Genomic DNA, 16,365 nt, shown 5'->3' on the forward strand with positions numbered 1-16,365 from the left:
TTATATTATCATGATATTATCATGTATGAATATCTCTTAATATGATATATATACATTAAATGTCTTTACAACGATAATCGTTACATATATGTCTCGTTTAAAAATCATTAAGTTAGTTGTCTTGTTTTTACATATGTAGTTCATTGTTAATATACTTAATGATATGTTTACTTATCATAGTATCATGTTAACTATGTATATATCCATATATATGTCATCATATAGTTTTTACAAGTTTTAACGTTCGTGAATCACCGGTCAACTTGGGTGGTCAATTGTCTATATGAAACATATTTCAATTAATCAAGTCTTAACAAGTTTGATTGCTTAACATGTTGGAAACATTTAATCATGTAAATATCAATCTCAATTAATATATATAAACATGGAAAAGTTCGGGTCACTACAGTACCTACCCGTTAAATAAATTTCGTCCCGAAATTTTAAACAGTTGAAGGTGTTGACGAATCTTCTAGAAATAGATGCGGGTATTTCTTCTTCATCTAATCTTCACGCTCCCAGGTGAACTCGGGTCCTCTACGAGCATTCCATCGAACCTTAACAATTGGTATCTTGTTTTGCTTAAGTCTTTTAACCTCACGATCCATTATTTCGACGGGTTCTTCGATGAATTGAAGTTTTTCGTTGATTTGGATTTCATCTAACGGAATAGTGAGATCTTCTTTAGCAAAACCTTTCTTCAAATTCGAGACGTGGAAAGTGTTATGTACAGCCGTGAGTTGTTGAGGTAACTCAAGTCGGTAAGCTACTGGTCCGACACGATCAATAATCTTGAATGGTCCAATATACCTTGGATTTAATTTCCCTCGTTTACCAAATCGAACAACGCCTTTCCAAGGTGCAACTTTAAGCATGACCATCTCTCCAATTTCAAATTCTATATCTTTTCTTTTAATGTCAGCGTAGCTCTTTTGTCGACTTTGGGCGGTTTTCAACCGTTGTTGAATTTGGATGATCTTCTCGGTAGTTTCTTGTATAATCTCCGGACCCGTAATCTGTCTATCCCCCACTTCACTCCAACAAATCGGAGACCTGCACTTTCTACCATAAAGTGCTTCAAACGGTGCCATCTCAATGCTTGAATGGTAGCTGTTGTTGTAGGAAAATTCTGCTAACGGTAGATGTCGATCCCAACTGTTTCCGAAATCAATAACACATGCTCGTAGCATGTCTTCAAGCGTTTGTATTATCCTTTTGCTCTGCCCATCAGTTTGTGGATGATAGGTAGTACTCATGTCTAGACGAGTTCCTAATGCTTGCTGTAATGTCTGCCAGAATCTTGAAATAAATCTACCATCCCTATCAGAGATAATAGAGATTGGTATTCCATGTCTGGAGACGACTTCCTTCAAATACAGTCGTGCTAACTTCTCCATCTTGTCATCTTCTCTTATTGGCAGGAAGTTTGCTGATTTGGTGAGACGATCAACTATTACCTAAATAGTATCAAAACCACTTGCAGTCCTTGGCAATTTAGTGATGAAATCCATGGTAATGTTTTCCCATTTCCATTCCGGGATTTCGGGTTGTTGAAGTAGACCTGATGGTTTCTGATGCTCAGCTTTGACCTTAGAACACGTCAAACATTCTCCTACATATTTAGCAACATCGGCTTTCATACCCGGCCACCAAAAATGTTTCTTGAGATCCTTGTACATCTTCCCCGTTCCAGGATGTATTGAGTATCTGGTTTTATGAGCTTCTCTAAGTACCATTTCTCTCATATCTCCAAATTTTGGTACCCAAATCCTTTCAGCCCTATACCGGGTTCCGTCTTCCCGAATATTAAGATGCTTCTCCGATCCCTTGGGTATTTCATCCTTTAAATTTCCCTCTTTTAAAACTCCTTGTTGCGCCTCCTTTATTTGAGTAGTAAGGTTATTATGAATCATTATATTCATAGATTTTACTCAAATGGGTTCTCTGTCCTTCCTGCTCAAGGCATCGGCTACCACATTTGCCTTCCTCGGGTGGTAACGAATCTCAAAGTCGTAATCATTCAACAATTCAATCCACCTACGCCGCCTCATATTCAGTTGTTTCTGATTAAATATGTGTTGAAGACTTTTGTGGTCGGTATATATAATACTTTTGACCCCATATAAGTAGTGCCTCCAAGTCTTTAATGCAAAAACAACCGCGCCTAATTCCAAATCATGCGTCGTATAATTTTGTTCGTGAATCTTCAATTGTCTAGACGCATAAGCAATCACCTTCGTTCGTTGCATTAATACACAACCGAGACCTTGCTTTGATGCGTCACAATAAATCACAAAATCATCATTCCCTTCAGGCAATGACAATATAGGTACCGTAGTTAGCTTTTTCTTCAATAACTGAAACGCTTTCTCTTGTTCATCATTCCATTCAAATTTCTTCCCTTTATGCGTTAATGCAGTCAAGGGTTTTGCTATTCTGGAAAAGTCTTGGATGAACCTTCTGTAGTAACCAGCTAGTCCTAAAAACTGGCGTATGTGTTTCGGAGTTTTCGGGGTTTCCCACTTTTCAACAGTTTCTATCTTTGCCGGATCCACCTTAATACCTTCTTTGTTCACTATGTGACCGAGGAATTGAACTTCTTCCAACCAAAATGCACACTTTGAAAACTTAGCGTACAATTCTTCCTTCCTCAATACTTCTAACACCTTTCTCAAATGTTCACCGTGTTCTTGGTCATTCTTTGAGTAAATAAGTATGTCATCAATGAAAACAATGACAAACTTGTCAAGGTATGGTCCACACACTCGGTTCATAAGGTCCATGAACACAGCTGGTGCATTAGTTAAACCAAATGGCATGACCATAAACTCGTAATGACCGTAACGTGTTCTGAAAGCAGTCTTTGGAATATCATCTTCTTTCACCCGCATTTGATGATACCCGGAACGTAAGTCAATCTTTGAATAAACAGACGAGCCTTGTAGTTGATCAAATAAGTCGTCGATCCTCGGTAGTGGGTAGCGGTTCTTGATGGTAAGTTTGTTCAACTCTCGGTAGTCGATACACAACCTGAATGTACCATCTTTCTTCTTGACAAACAAAACAGGAGCTCCCCACGGTGATGTGCTTGGTCGAATGAAACCATGCTCTAAAAGTTCTTGTAATTGGCTTTGCAGTTCTTTCATCTCGCTGGGTGCGAGTCTGTAAGGAGCACGAGCTATTGGTGCAGCTCCTGGTACAAGATCTATTTGAAATTCAACGGATCGATGTGGGGGTAATCCCGGTAATTCTTTCGGAAATACATCGGGAAATTCTTTTGCGACGGGAACATCATTGATGCTCTTTTCTTCAGTTTGTACTTTCTCGACGCGTGCTAGAACAGCATAGCAACCTTTTCTTATTAGTTTTTGTGCCTTCAAATTACTGATAAGATGTAGCTTCGTGTTGCCCTTTTCTCCGTACACCATTAAGGGTTTTCCTTTTTCTCGTATAATGCGAATTGCATTTTTGTAACAAACGATCTCTGCTTTCACTTCTTTCAACCAGTCCATACCGATTATCACATCAAAACTCCCTAACTCTACTGGTATCAAATCAATCTTAAATGTTTCGCTAACCAGTTTAATTTCTCGATTCCGACATATATTATCTGCTGAAATTAATTTACCATTTGCTAATTCGAGTAAAAATTTACTATCCAAAGGCGTCATTGGACAACTTAATTTAGCACAAAAATCTCTACTCATATAGCTTCTATCCGCACCCGAATCAAATAAAACGTAAGCAGGTTTATTGTCAATAAGAAACGTACCCGTAACAAGCTCCGGGTCTTCCTGTGCCTCTGCCGCATTAATATTGAAAACTCTTCCGCATCCTTGTCCATTCGTGTTCTCCTGGTTCGGGCAATTTCTAATAATGTGGCCCGGTTTTCCACATTTATAACAAACTACATTGGCATAACTTGCTCCGACACTACTTGCTCCGCCATTACTCGTTCCGACACCATTTGTTCCTTTCGTTCTATTAACCCCTGGTCCGTAGACCTCACACTTCGCCGCGCTATGACCATTTTTTTTACACTTGTTGCAAAATTTGGTGCAGAACCCCGAGTGATACTTTTCACACCTTTGGCATAGCTGCTTCTGATTGTTGTTGTTGTTGCGGTTATTATTGTTATTGGGATGATTGTTGTAGTTGCTGTTGTTGTTGTTGTTGTTGTTGTTGTTGTTGTTGTTGTTGGGCCGTTTGTTGTAGTTGCGATTGATGTTGCGATTGTTGGGATAATTGTTGCGATTATTGTTGTAATTGCTGTTGTTGTTGTATTGGTGATTCTTATCACCGTTTTCCTCCCACTTTCTTTTGACTTGCTTTACATTGGCCTCTTCAGCAGTCTGTTCTTTAATCCTTTCTTCAATCTGGTTCACTAGTTTGTGAGCCATTCTACATGCCTGTTGTATGGAGGCGGGCTCGTGTGAACTTATATCTTCTTGGATTCTTTCCGATAATCCTTTCACAAACGCGTCGATCTTCTCTTCCTCATCTTCGAACGCTCCCGGACACAATAGGCATAATTCTGTGAATCGTCTTTCGTACGTGGTAATATCAAATCCTTGGGTTCGTAACCCTCTAAGTTCTGTCTTGAGCTTATTAACCTCGGTTCTGGGACGGTACTTCTCGTTCATCAAGTTCTTGAATGCTGACCACGGTAGTGCGTACGCATCGTCTTGTCCCACTTGCTCTAGATAGGTATTCCACCATGTTAACGCAGAACCTGTGAAGGTATGCGTAGCGTACTTCACTTTGTCCTCTTCAGTACACTTACTTATGGCAAACACCGATTCGACTTTCTCGGTCCACCGTTTCAATCCGATCGGTCCTTCGGTTCCATCAAATTCCAAAGGTTTGCACGCAGTGAATTCTTTGTAGGTGCATCCTACACGATTTCCTGTACTGCTAGATCCAAGGTTATTATTGGTATGTAGCGCAGCCTGTACTGCGGCTATGTTTGAAGCTAGAAAAGTACGGAATTCCTCTTCATTCATATTCATGGTGTGTCGAGTAGTCGGTGCCATTTCCTTCAAAATAGTCAAATGGAACAAGTTAATCATACAGAATATTAAGAGTAGTTAATAGTATTTCGTAGCATAATATGAACTCATTTATAAAAGCTTTTTCTTCATATTAGCATTTTATAAGTTTAAATTCGGGTAGTACCTACCCGTTAAGTTCATACTTAGTAGCTAATATACAATTCAACTACTACAATTCTATATGAAAAACTGATTATAATAATATTTCGCGTTCAAACTTTTATACAATATTTTACAAACTTACAATACCGCTTATTTTACATAAAGCATGAAATATAGCACACAATAACTTTGATACAAGATAGTTGTGAAGATAATTCTAGCTAGTACACAAGTCGTTCAGCAAAGGCAATAAAGACACGTAATTCATACGTCCATAAACAAGTCATGCATTCTGGTTTTACTAGGACTACTTCCCATCCTTGGTCTTGTGGAACATAACCGTTATGGCCGTTGATAAGACAGCGTGTTGTAACGTCGTCAAAGGGACGAGGGTTACGTAATGTCCAACAGTCCCGTAACAATCTAAAAACCTCATTTCTTACCCCAATTACCGACTTCGTCACTTGTGGGAACGTTTTGTTTAATAGTTGTAGCCCGATGTTCTTGTTCTCACTTTGGTGAGAAGCGAACATTACTAATCCGTAAGCATAACATGCTTCTTTATGTTGCATGTTAGCCGCTTTTTCTAAATCACGAAGTCCAATATTCGGATATATTGAGTCAAAATAATTTCTTAACCCATTGCGTAAAATAGCATTTGGGTTCCCCGCAATATATGCGTCAAAGTAAACACATCGTAACTTATGGATTTCCCAATGTGATATCCCCCATCTTTCGAACGAAAGCCTTTTATAAACCAAGGCATTCTTGGAACGTTCTTCGAATGTCTTACAAACTGATATCGCCTTAAATAGTTGTGCCGAAGAATTCTGACCGACTCTAGACAAGATTTCATCAATCATGTCTCCGGGTAGGTCTCTTAAAATATTGAGTTGTCTATCCATTTTGTGTTTTTATACTGTAAAATAGACAAGAGTTAGATTCATAAAAAAAAATACTTATTAATACAAGCAATTTTTACATATATCATAAAGCATAAGCACACTATATTACATATATTACACCACACGAATACAACTATCTTATTCCGACTCGCTTGTTTCTTCTTCTTCGGTTTTGGTTCGTTTTGCCAAGTTTCTAGGGATATATGATGTTCCCCTAATACGAGCCGTCGTTATCCACATTGGTTTAGAAAAACTTGGTGGTTTAGAGGTTCCCGGGTCATTGTTACAACTTAAGGACTTCGGGGGTTGACGATACATATAAAGTTCATCGGGGTTGGAATTAGATTTCTCTATTTTTATGCCCTTTCCCTTATTATTTTCTTTTGCCTTTTTAAATTTAGTTGGGGTAATTTCTATAACATCATCGGAATTCTCGTCGGAATCCGATTCATCGGAGAATTGGTAATCCTCCCAATATTTTGCTTCCTTGGCGGAAACACCATTGACCATAATTAACCTTGGTCGGTTGGTTGAGGATTTTCTTTTACTTAACCGTTTTATTATTTCCCCCACCGGTTCTATTTCTTCATCCGGTTCCGATTCTTCTTCCGGTTCCGATTCTTCTTCTGGTTCCGACTCTTCTTCCGGTTCCTCTTCGGGAACTTGTGAATCAGTCCACGAATCATTCAAATTTACATTTGACTCTTCATTGTTATTAGGTGAGTCAATGGGACTTGTTCTAGAGGTAGACATCTATCACATAATATCAAACGCGTTAAGAGATTAATATATCACATAATATTCACATGTTAAAAATATATAGTTTCCAACAAAATTTGTTAAGCAATCATTTTTCAAGTAAACACGGTCGAAGTCCAGACTTACTAATGCATCCTAACAAACTCGATAAGATACACTAATGCAAAATTCTGGTTCTCTAAGACCAACGCTCGGATACCAACTGAAATGTCCCGTTCTTATTGATTAAAAACGTTCCATATTAATTGATTTCGTTGCGAGGTTTTGACCTCTATATGAGACGTTTTTCAAAGACTGCATTCATTTTAAAATAAACCATAACCTTTATTTCATCAAAAAAGGTTTAAAAAGCTTTACGTAGATTATCAAATAATGATAATCTAAAATATCCTGTTTACACACGGCCATTACATAATGGTTTACAATACAAATATGTTACAACAAAATAAGTTTCTTGAATGCAGTTTTTACACAATATCATACAAGCATGGACTCCAAATCTCGTCCTTATTTAAGTATGCGACAGCGGAAGCTCTTAATAATCACCTGAGAATAAACATGCTTAAAACGTCAACAAAAATGTTGGTGAGTTATAGGTTTAACCTATATATATCAAATCGTAACAATAGACCACAAGATTTCATATTTCAATACACATCCCATACATAGAGATAAAAATCATTCATATGGTGAACACCTGGTAACCGACATTAACAAGATGCATATATAAGAATATCCCCATCATTCCGGGACACCCTTCGGATATGATATAAATTTCGAAGTACTAAAGCATCCGGTACTTTGGATTGGGTTTGTTAAGCCCAATAGATCTATCTTTAGGATTCGCGTCAATTAGGGTGTCTGTTCCCTAATTCTTAGATTACCAGACTTAATAAAAAGGGGCATATTCGATTTCGATAATTCAACCATAGAATGTAGTTTCGCGTACTTGTGTCTATTTTGTAAATCATTTATAAAACCTGCATGTATTCTCATCCCAAAAATATTAGATTTTAAAAGGGGGACTATAACTCACTTTCACAGATTTTTACTTCATCGGGAAGTAAGACTTGGCCACTGGTTGATTCACGAACCTATAACAATATATACATATATATCAAAGTATGTTCAAAATATATTTACAACACTTTTAATATATTTTGATGTTTTAAGTTTATTAAGTCAGCTGTCCTCGTTAGTAACCTACAACTAGTTGTTCACAGTTAGATGTACAGAAATAAATCGATAAATATTATCTTGAATCAATCCACGACCCAGTGTATACGTATCTCAGTATTGATCACAACTCAAACTATATATATTTTGGAATCAACCTCAACCTTGTATAGCTAACTCCAACATTCACATATAGAGTGTCTATGGTTGTTCCGAAATATATATAGATGTGTCGACATGATAGGTCGAAACATTGTATACGTGTCTATGGTATCTCAAGATTACATAATATACAATACAAGTTGATTAAGTTATGGTTGGAATAGATTTATTACAAATTTTCACGTAGCTAAAATGAGAAAAATTATCCAATCTTGTTTTACCCATAACTTCTTCATTTTAAATCCGTTTTGAGTGAATCGAATTGCTATGGTTTCATATTGAACTCTATTTTATGAATCTAAACAGAAAAAGTATAGGTTTATAGTCGAAAAAATAAGTTACAAGTCGTTTTTGTAAAGGTAGTCATTTCAGTCGAAAGAACGACGTCTAGATGACCATTTTAGAAAACATACTTCCACTTTGAGTTTAACCATAATTTTTGGATATAGTTTCATGTTCATAATAAAAATCATTTTCTCAGAATAACAACTTTTAAATCAAAGTTTATCATAGTTTTTAATTAACTAACCCAAAACAGCCCGCGGTGTTACTACGACGGCGTAAATCCGGTTTTACGGTGTTTTTCGTGTCTCCAGGTTTTAAATCATTAAGTTAGCATATCATATAGATATAGAACATGTGTTTAGTTGATTTTAAAAGTCAAGTTAGAAGGATTAACTTTTGTTTGCGAACAAGTTTAGAATTAACTAAGCTATGTTCTAGTGATTACAAGTTTAAACCTTCGAATAAGATAGCTTTATATGTATGAATTGAATGATGTTATGAACATCATTACTACCATAAGTTCCTTGGATAAACCTACTGGAAAAGTGAAAAATGGATCTAGCTTCAACGGATCCTTGGATGGCTCGAAGTTCTTGAAGCAGAATCATGACACGAAAACAAGTTCAAGTAAGATCATCACTTGAAATAAGATTGTTATAGTTATAGAAATTGAACCAAAGTTTGAATATGATTATTACCTTATATTAGAATGATAACCTACTGTAAGAAACAAAGATTTCTTGAGGTTGGATGATCACCTTACAAGATTGGAAGTGAGCTAGCAAACTTGAAAGTATTCTTGATTTTATGTAACTAGAACTTGTAGAATATATGAAGAACGCTTAGAACTTGAAGATAGAACTTGAGAGAGATCAATTAGATGAATAAAATTGAAGAATGAAAGTGTTTGTAGGTGTTTTTGGTCGTTGGTGTATGGATTAGATATAAAGGATATGTAATTTTGTTTTCATGTAAATAAGTCATGAATGATTACTCATATTTTTGTAATTTTATGAGATATTTCATGCTAGTTGCCAAATGATGGTTCCCACATGTGTTAGGTGACTCACATGGACTGCTAAGAGCTGATCATTGGAGTGTATATACCAATAGTACATACATCTAAAAGCTGTGTATTGTACGAGTACGAATACGGGTGCATACGAGTAGAATTGTTGATGAAACTGAACGAGGATGTAATTGTAAGCATTTTTGTTAAGTAGAAGTATTTTGATAAGTGTATTGAAGTCTTTCAAAAGTGTATAAATACATATTAAAACACTACATGTATATACATTTTAACTGAGTCGTTAAGTTATCGTTAGTCGTTACATGTAAGTGTTGTTTTGAAACATTTAGGTTAACGATCTTGTTAAATGTTGTTAACCCAATGTTTATAATATCAAATGAGATTTTAAATTATTATATTATCATGATATTATCATGTATGAATATCTCTTAATATGATATATATACATTAAATGTCTTTACAACGATAATCGTTACATATATGTCTCGTTTAAAAATCATTAAGTTAGTTGTCTTGTTTTTACATATGTAGTTCATTGTTAATATACTTAATGATATGTTTACTTATCATAGTATCATTTTAACTATATATATATATCCATATATATGTCATCATATAGTTTTTACAAGTTTTAACGTTCGTGAATCACCGGTCAACTTGGGTGGTCAATTGTCTATATGAAACATATTTCAATTAATCAAGTCTTAACAAGTTTGACTGCTTAACATGTTGGAAACATTTAATCATGTAAATATCAATCTCAATTAATATATATAAACATGGAAAAGTTCGGGTCACTACAGTCTGCTAGAAGTCTGATAAATTTCCCGAAGGAATGTCATGTTGATTTGTTTCCATGGGACGCGGCAAATCTCCCTCATCAAGATAAGCCGGAACTCAGGCCCTGTTGGATGTTGAGGCAATACATCATAATGAGGATGAAGTATATCAATAGGATTTCCAGCTGATATGCAGGGTGCCTATTCAAGATTTTTTTGGCTCCCCTTCAGCCGTTCTGGACTTCAATAATTGAGTTTCCTCAATTGATTGAGTCAACGCAGACTTTACTGCAGAGGAAGACTTTACTTCATTTTGAGATGCCGAAGCACCTTTGTTAGTGAGATTTATTAAATCCTGTTTAGAGTGGATGGGCTTAGTGGTCTTTTTACCATCATTGTGTTCAACTCTCTTGCCTACCGAAGTTTGCGCTTCATCTAGTGTAGGACTTACTATTATTATTGAATGTGATATGGAGATGGGTGAAGGTGACCTAATTGTATCTAAGTCTTGGTCCGTATCACCAGTAGGTTCAGTAACTGTTAGGAGAAAGATAGGAGTCGAAGTCCTAGATCTAGTTACGCATTGAGTAGGCGGAGTCTGAATCATCTCAATTGGTATATATTGTGTTCTTTTCTTTGTTTGTCCGGGAGATGATTCAGTTGCTGATGAATCGGTTTCACTTTCTTCAGGTGTAGTGATAAGGTAGGTGCATCCCTAATTGGACTAGGCTCTCCGATCCTCAAGGGTTGAGCTGGTCGGATAACCCTAGGGCGTTTCAGGTGTACCCTAAATGAGGTGTCAGCTGGTCCAGGTTGGACTCTAGGTTCCTGTATGACCTTTGGGGCTAGAACCACAGCCGGTTCAACTTGTTCTTGTTGTACTGGGTTCGGAAGAGGTATCCCTAATGCCTCAAAATATGTACGCATTCTAGCATCTAAGGGATTTGCTAACCTCACCAACCAATTTGGAATTGGTGCAGTGAATTGATTATCAGAAAGAACCAAAGTGTTCATCTTCGCTTCCGAAAATCTCACCATGCGCATACCCTGAATATCTGGAACAGGTATATTGGCATTCCTGCAAGAAGTTAGTGCATCATGTATAAAAATGCAGAAAAACCTTTCACAATGAATGTATATATTCCTTGTTTTGTCAACTTGTGCTTGAACCAGATTCGATAAGAGTTCAGCATAATCTGAATTTTCCACTCTGGTGAAGGAGTAGAATAGCTTCAGCATCAGGATTGTAAAGCTATCAGATCCCTTAGGTGTTATTAGAAGACACATGTTGATGATCGAGAAGATCACAAACCACCTGAAATGTAAATACTTCTTATAAAATTTAGCAGGTGTGACAGAAGTATCTCCACTATATCCCAGTTGGAAGATTGAGTTCATCATATTAGTGGTAAAAGGAAGAGCAGGAGCATTATTTACAACAGGAAGCGGAAATATCCTCCTGAAGTCAGCCTTAGTTATCCTCCTTAAACCATTTACACCCCTTAGCTCAAACTCAAATCGAGCAGGTTCTTCTTGAGGATTAGCAGCTGATGGTTGTGTAGCCTCAACAAACTTGATTGTTCTGTTCAGAAGTCTCAAACTATTTCTGTTATTCTCACAGTGTTGCTCAAAGCACCCCATAACTGATGCCTTTCTAGAATTGCTAGCTAGTAGTTACCGGGTATGTTGGTTTTAGAATTAAAAAAGTAATTGTTCACCATTTAGCTATTTGATAAAAATAGAAGACCACAACATGTTAACATTAAGCACATATCTCTATTTTTATTTCCTTTGAAATCCTTTGTATTTTTCAATTTATGTTTTTTATGGATTTTATAAGTTATAAAATTTTTTATTCCAAATATTCACAAGTATTTGACAATCGTAATATCCAAATTAAGCATTATAAGATTCAAACAATTCAAATTTTCATCATGATTAATCAAATAAGATAACCAAAAATCAAACGACACTTAGACATTTTTCAAACAATAAGCAGATTCGGTAACAATGAAAATTTGTCAGATTTGATTACCAAAAATACTTTTCCTTTTACATTTATGAACTAGATCAAGCGTGTAAGATTTTCAAATACAAAGCATATGTTCAATGTATGAATCTAATCAACTAGATACCATCGGTATCAAGATCATATAATAGATTCGGTAACATCAAACTTCACATATGATATTCTAAACATGCATCTCTAGTCATATTATCCTTATGTTCATAATCAGAATCACATTTAAGCACAAAACAATCAGATAAGCATGTGACATGTAGAACAGATTCGGTAACTATAGCACTAACACCTTCGGTATATACAGAATCCATTAAACACAAATTAAACATGCAATCTAAGTCATTTTTCATGATAGATCTACTTATCAGTCATCGAATATACTTAAAATAACATCAATAAAGCACATGAATCTGATTTAATTGAAAAAATTAAAGTTTTGAGTCCAGATTCGGTTTTTCAAAGATGTTGTCATCTAATTGTCTTATCCATGAAATTAGCAATCTTTTCTGGTTTATCTACACATATTCAACTCATATCTATACTTTTTAATGAATAAACTTGATTAAAATGATGAATTACCAAAGATTTGAAGGAAAGAGAAGGCGGTTTCTATAGATTAGGCTCAGATTCGGTAGAAAGTGCAGATTCGGTTTTTGCTTCTGAAAACGTAAGAGTTTTGACTTTGACTCTACTATTTATATACACCGAATCTGGGTCAAATATGAGCTTTACCGAATTGATATCGAATGGGCCTTACATACCGAATGTCACTCCATTATAAAATTTTCATTCATTTTAATTTCATTCTTTGGAAAATCAAGATCAACAAAATCACAAATTTATTATTTTTCCATCAAACTTTAAGATTGAGAGAAATTTGAACACTTTTGAGACTTACTGAATCTGCACTGTTTGGTTGTCAGATTCGGTAACATGCTAAAAATAGCATTTATTCATGAAAAATCAAATCCTTTTGGATTTTAAGTTTTTCAAATTTTTATGAATTTTTTAAAATCAAGATTTGTACTTATAAAATTTTGAAATATGTATAAAGCACAAATCTTCAGTGATACCAATTGTTAAAATGGGTTTGATAATCCTAAATTAGATGTTTAGATCTAATTTAGGAATTGAGTGCAATGAGGGATGGATGGTGGTGTTGATAATGTCTTTAGGACCTTATGATCGTCTTTCACTTAGATTCAAGTGATCAATCACCATGTCCCGATCTTGATCGCATTACCATGGTTTGATTATGATTAAGGCTTGGGCGTATTCACAAGTGAACCATAAAAATCTTAGCATTTGCACAGAATCAACAACCTAAAATTAGAGGCCAAGCTCCCTATTTATAAGTTTGGAATATTCGCAGAACCAACGATTGCGCAGCACCGACATACCCGTAATGTTTGTGCGGGACATCTTCGCACACTATCTTTCTGCGGGTTTCCGCAATGTTTTAGGCGCAACGCGTAAATGCTAACTCATATCCGCGGTTCTATTTGTACTTGCATTTAAATTGCCTTTCGCACTTGAAAAATACATATATATGCCTATATATATGATCAAGTCCCCCCAGTTTATTGTGTTATATTTTCGCATAAAATATAACATAATAAACTCTAAAAAAATGTAGCTTAAAATGTGTTTCTCAAACGTTCCGCAAAATTTTAGTCCGTTACGCACATAAATATTGCGTCTGACAAATAATGCGTGTGACGACCCGGAAATTTTCGATCAAATTTAAACTTGATCTTTATATGTTTCCAACACGATAAGCAAAGTCTGTTATGTTGCGTCTTAAAATTTTTGAACTATTTTTGTAGATTCATTTGACTTCGACCATTTCTGACGATTCACGAACAATTAATTGTAAATAGATATGTGTGTATGTATGTATAAATAATAATTCGAAATATAATTTGAAGTATTATATGTTGTTGTTATTAAAAAAGTTAATAAAATAAAAATAGGATATTATAATAATTATTATTTAAAATATATCTCTATATATAAATAAAATATATTAAAAATAAATATTAAATGATTATAATACTCGTTTGATGTTTCGATTGATATTAAGCAAGTTAAATTCAAAGTTATGTAAATTTAAAATAAACGGTGATACGAAAATGAGTTATATAAGTTATAGGCTTATTAAAAGTATATTTAGGATCTAATTATTTAATTTTAACATTTTTTATATTTTACCCTTAAATGAGAGGGACAGTTGATGTAATTTTTATTATTAAATTAATGATTGAATTTTATACCATAATGACTAAAATAAATAAACATAGTTAATTTCAAAATATGGAATTTTTCCGAAGACTCTTTATCCGCCACTAATTACTATCAACGGAGCACGAAACCCAGTCATCAAAATAGCGTCGGCAGAATTATGGTAATAATATCTATGAATTGAATTATTAATCATAAAAATTCACTATTTGCTTTTGATTACTGAATCCATCTATTATTATCTTATATATACATACTAGTACTAGAAATGGAGAGATATATCTTCTTCTTATTTATTCTCCGTAAACCATTAAACCCGATCAACACCCTTGGCGTATCACTATAACCTTCATCGACGGCCACCAAACGAGCACCTTCCATCTATTCCTCCCTTTTCTTTTTCGTGACAAAACCACCTTAACCGATGAATCACCATCACCTTTCATGACCATCAAACTCCACCATCACTTCCAATCGTGAGCTTGTCTCTTTTGTCAAACGCAAACCTACAAACCCCACCATCTTAACCCGCTTATACGCTGCTATGATCAACCATTAAACCATCATCACTCTTATACATTACTACAAATTGTTGGGGTGTTTTCGGTTCAAACCAGTCACTAGATCATCCTCCTTCCATCACAACCATAGACCACCTTAACACCACCTCCATCACGATCCTATTTGCTGCAGCTATACCCACAATGAAACCCAATCAAAGACGAAACCTACTTCTGCTACAGTCCCGGGTTTCTGTTTTAGATGAACAACCAACCAAACCACCTTCCACGATCACCATCCACGCACACCGTAATCATCGACACAACTACCAATATTTGAAGACCACTATCAAACCAACAAAACCTGAAAAATTATTGTTATGCCCTTGTTATCCTGTTTTGTTATTCAAGAATGAAACCCACTGACCTGCTACATACTTAAACGTGTTCCTCTTTTGTTTCTACTACTTCTGTCGAGAGCAACTGCTGTTGCTTCCTTCTGTTTCGTTTCTATATTGTAACGACATGATGAGGATGATGAATAGTGAAGATGATGTTGATGAACGATGGTGAGGTGAAAGAAGATGATGATGAGCATTATTGATGGACCGAAAAACCCTATGTACAATCGTGAGATTTTTCTGTTAATCAATGGTGAACTAGTGCTCCTAATCGATTATTGTATCTGCTCACCCTCATAAGAACCGAAAACTATTTAGGGTTGTTAATGGGTTGTTGAGATCCAGTAAACCATTTGGTGTTTCATTGGGCTTTTGGTGGACTAATTAATCTGACATATGGCCTAAAAGGGAAACAGATTGCTAACAGGTTAAATAAATACAAGTTTGATTATAATCAGGAAATATAGATTAGTTTGGATGGTTTGAGTCTTTGTTGGGTGAACGAGAGGTTATGGGTTCGAGCCCCATCAGTGGCATATATTTTTTTAGGCTTTTCTTCAAAGGTTGAAATCCTTCATCATTATTATTATTATTATTATTATAATAATAATAATTATTATTATTATCATTTAGTTATTATTAACTAATATCATTAAGTATTATTATTATTATTATTATTATTATTATTATTATTATTATTATTATTATTATTATTATTATTATTATTATCATTATTATTATTATTATTATTATTATTATTATTATAATTATTATTATTATTATTATTATCATTATTAGTATTATTGTTGTTGTTGTTGTTGTATTATTATTATTATTATTATTATTATTATTATTATTATTATTATTATTATTATTATTATTATTATTATTAACATCATTATGATTAATATGAATATTGTTAAGTATTATAAATACATAGATTAAAGATTT

The sequence above is a fragment of the Rutidosis leptorrhynchoides genome, chromosome 2, assembly GCF_046630445.1.
Source record: "Rutidosis leptorrhynchoides isolate AG116_Rl617_1_P2 chromosome 2, CSIRO_AGI_Rlap_v1, whole genome shotgun sequence".
In the NCBI taxonomy this organism is placed as follows: domain Eukaryota; kingdom Viridiplantae; phylum Streptophyta; class Magnoliopsida; order Asterales; family Asteraceae; genus Rutidosis; species Rutidosis leptorrhynchoides.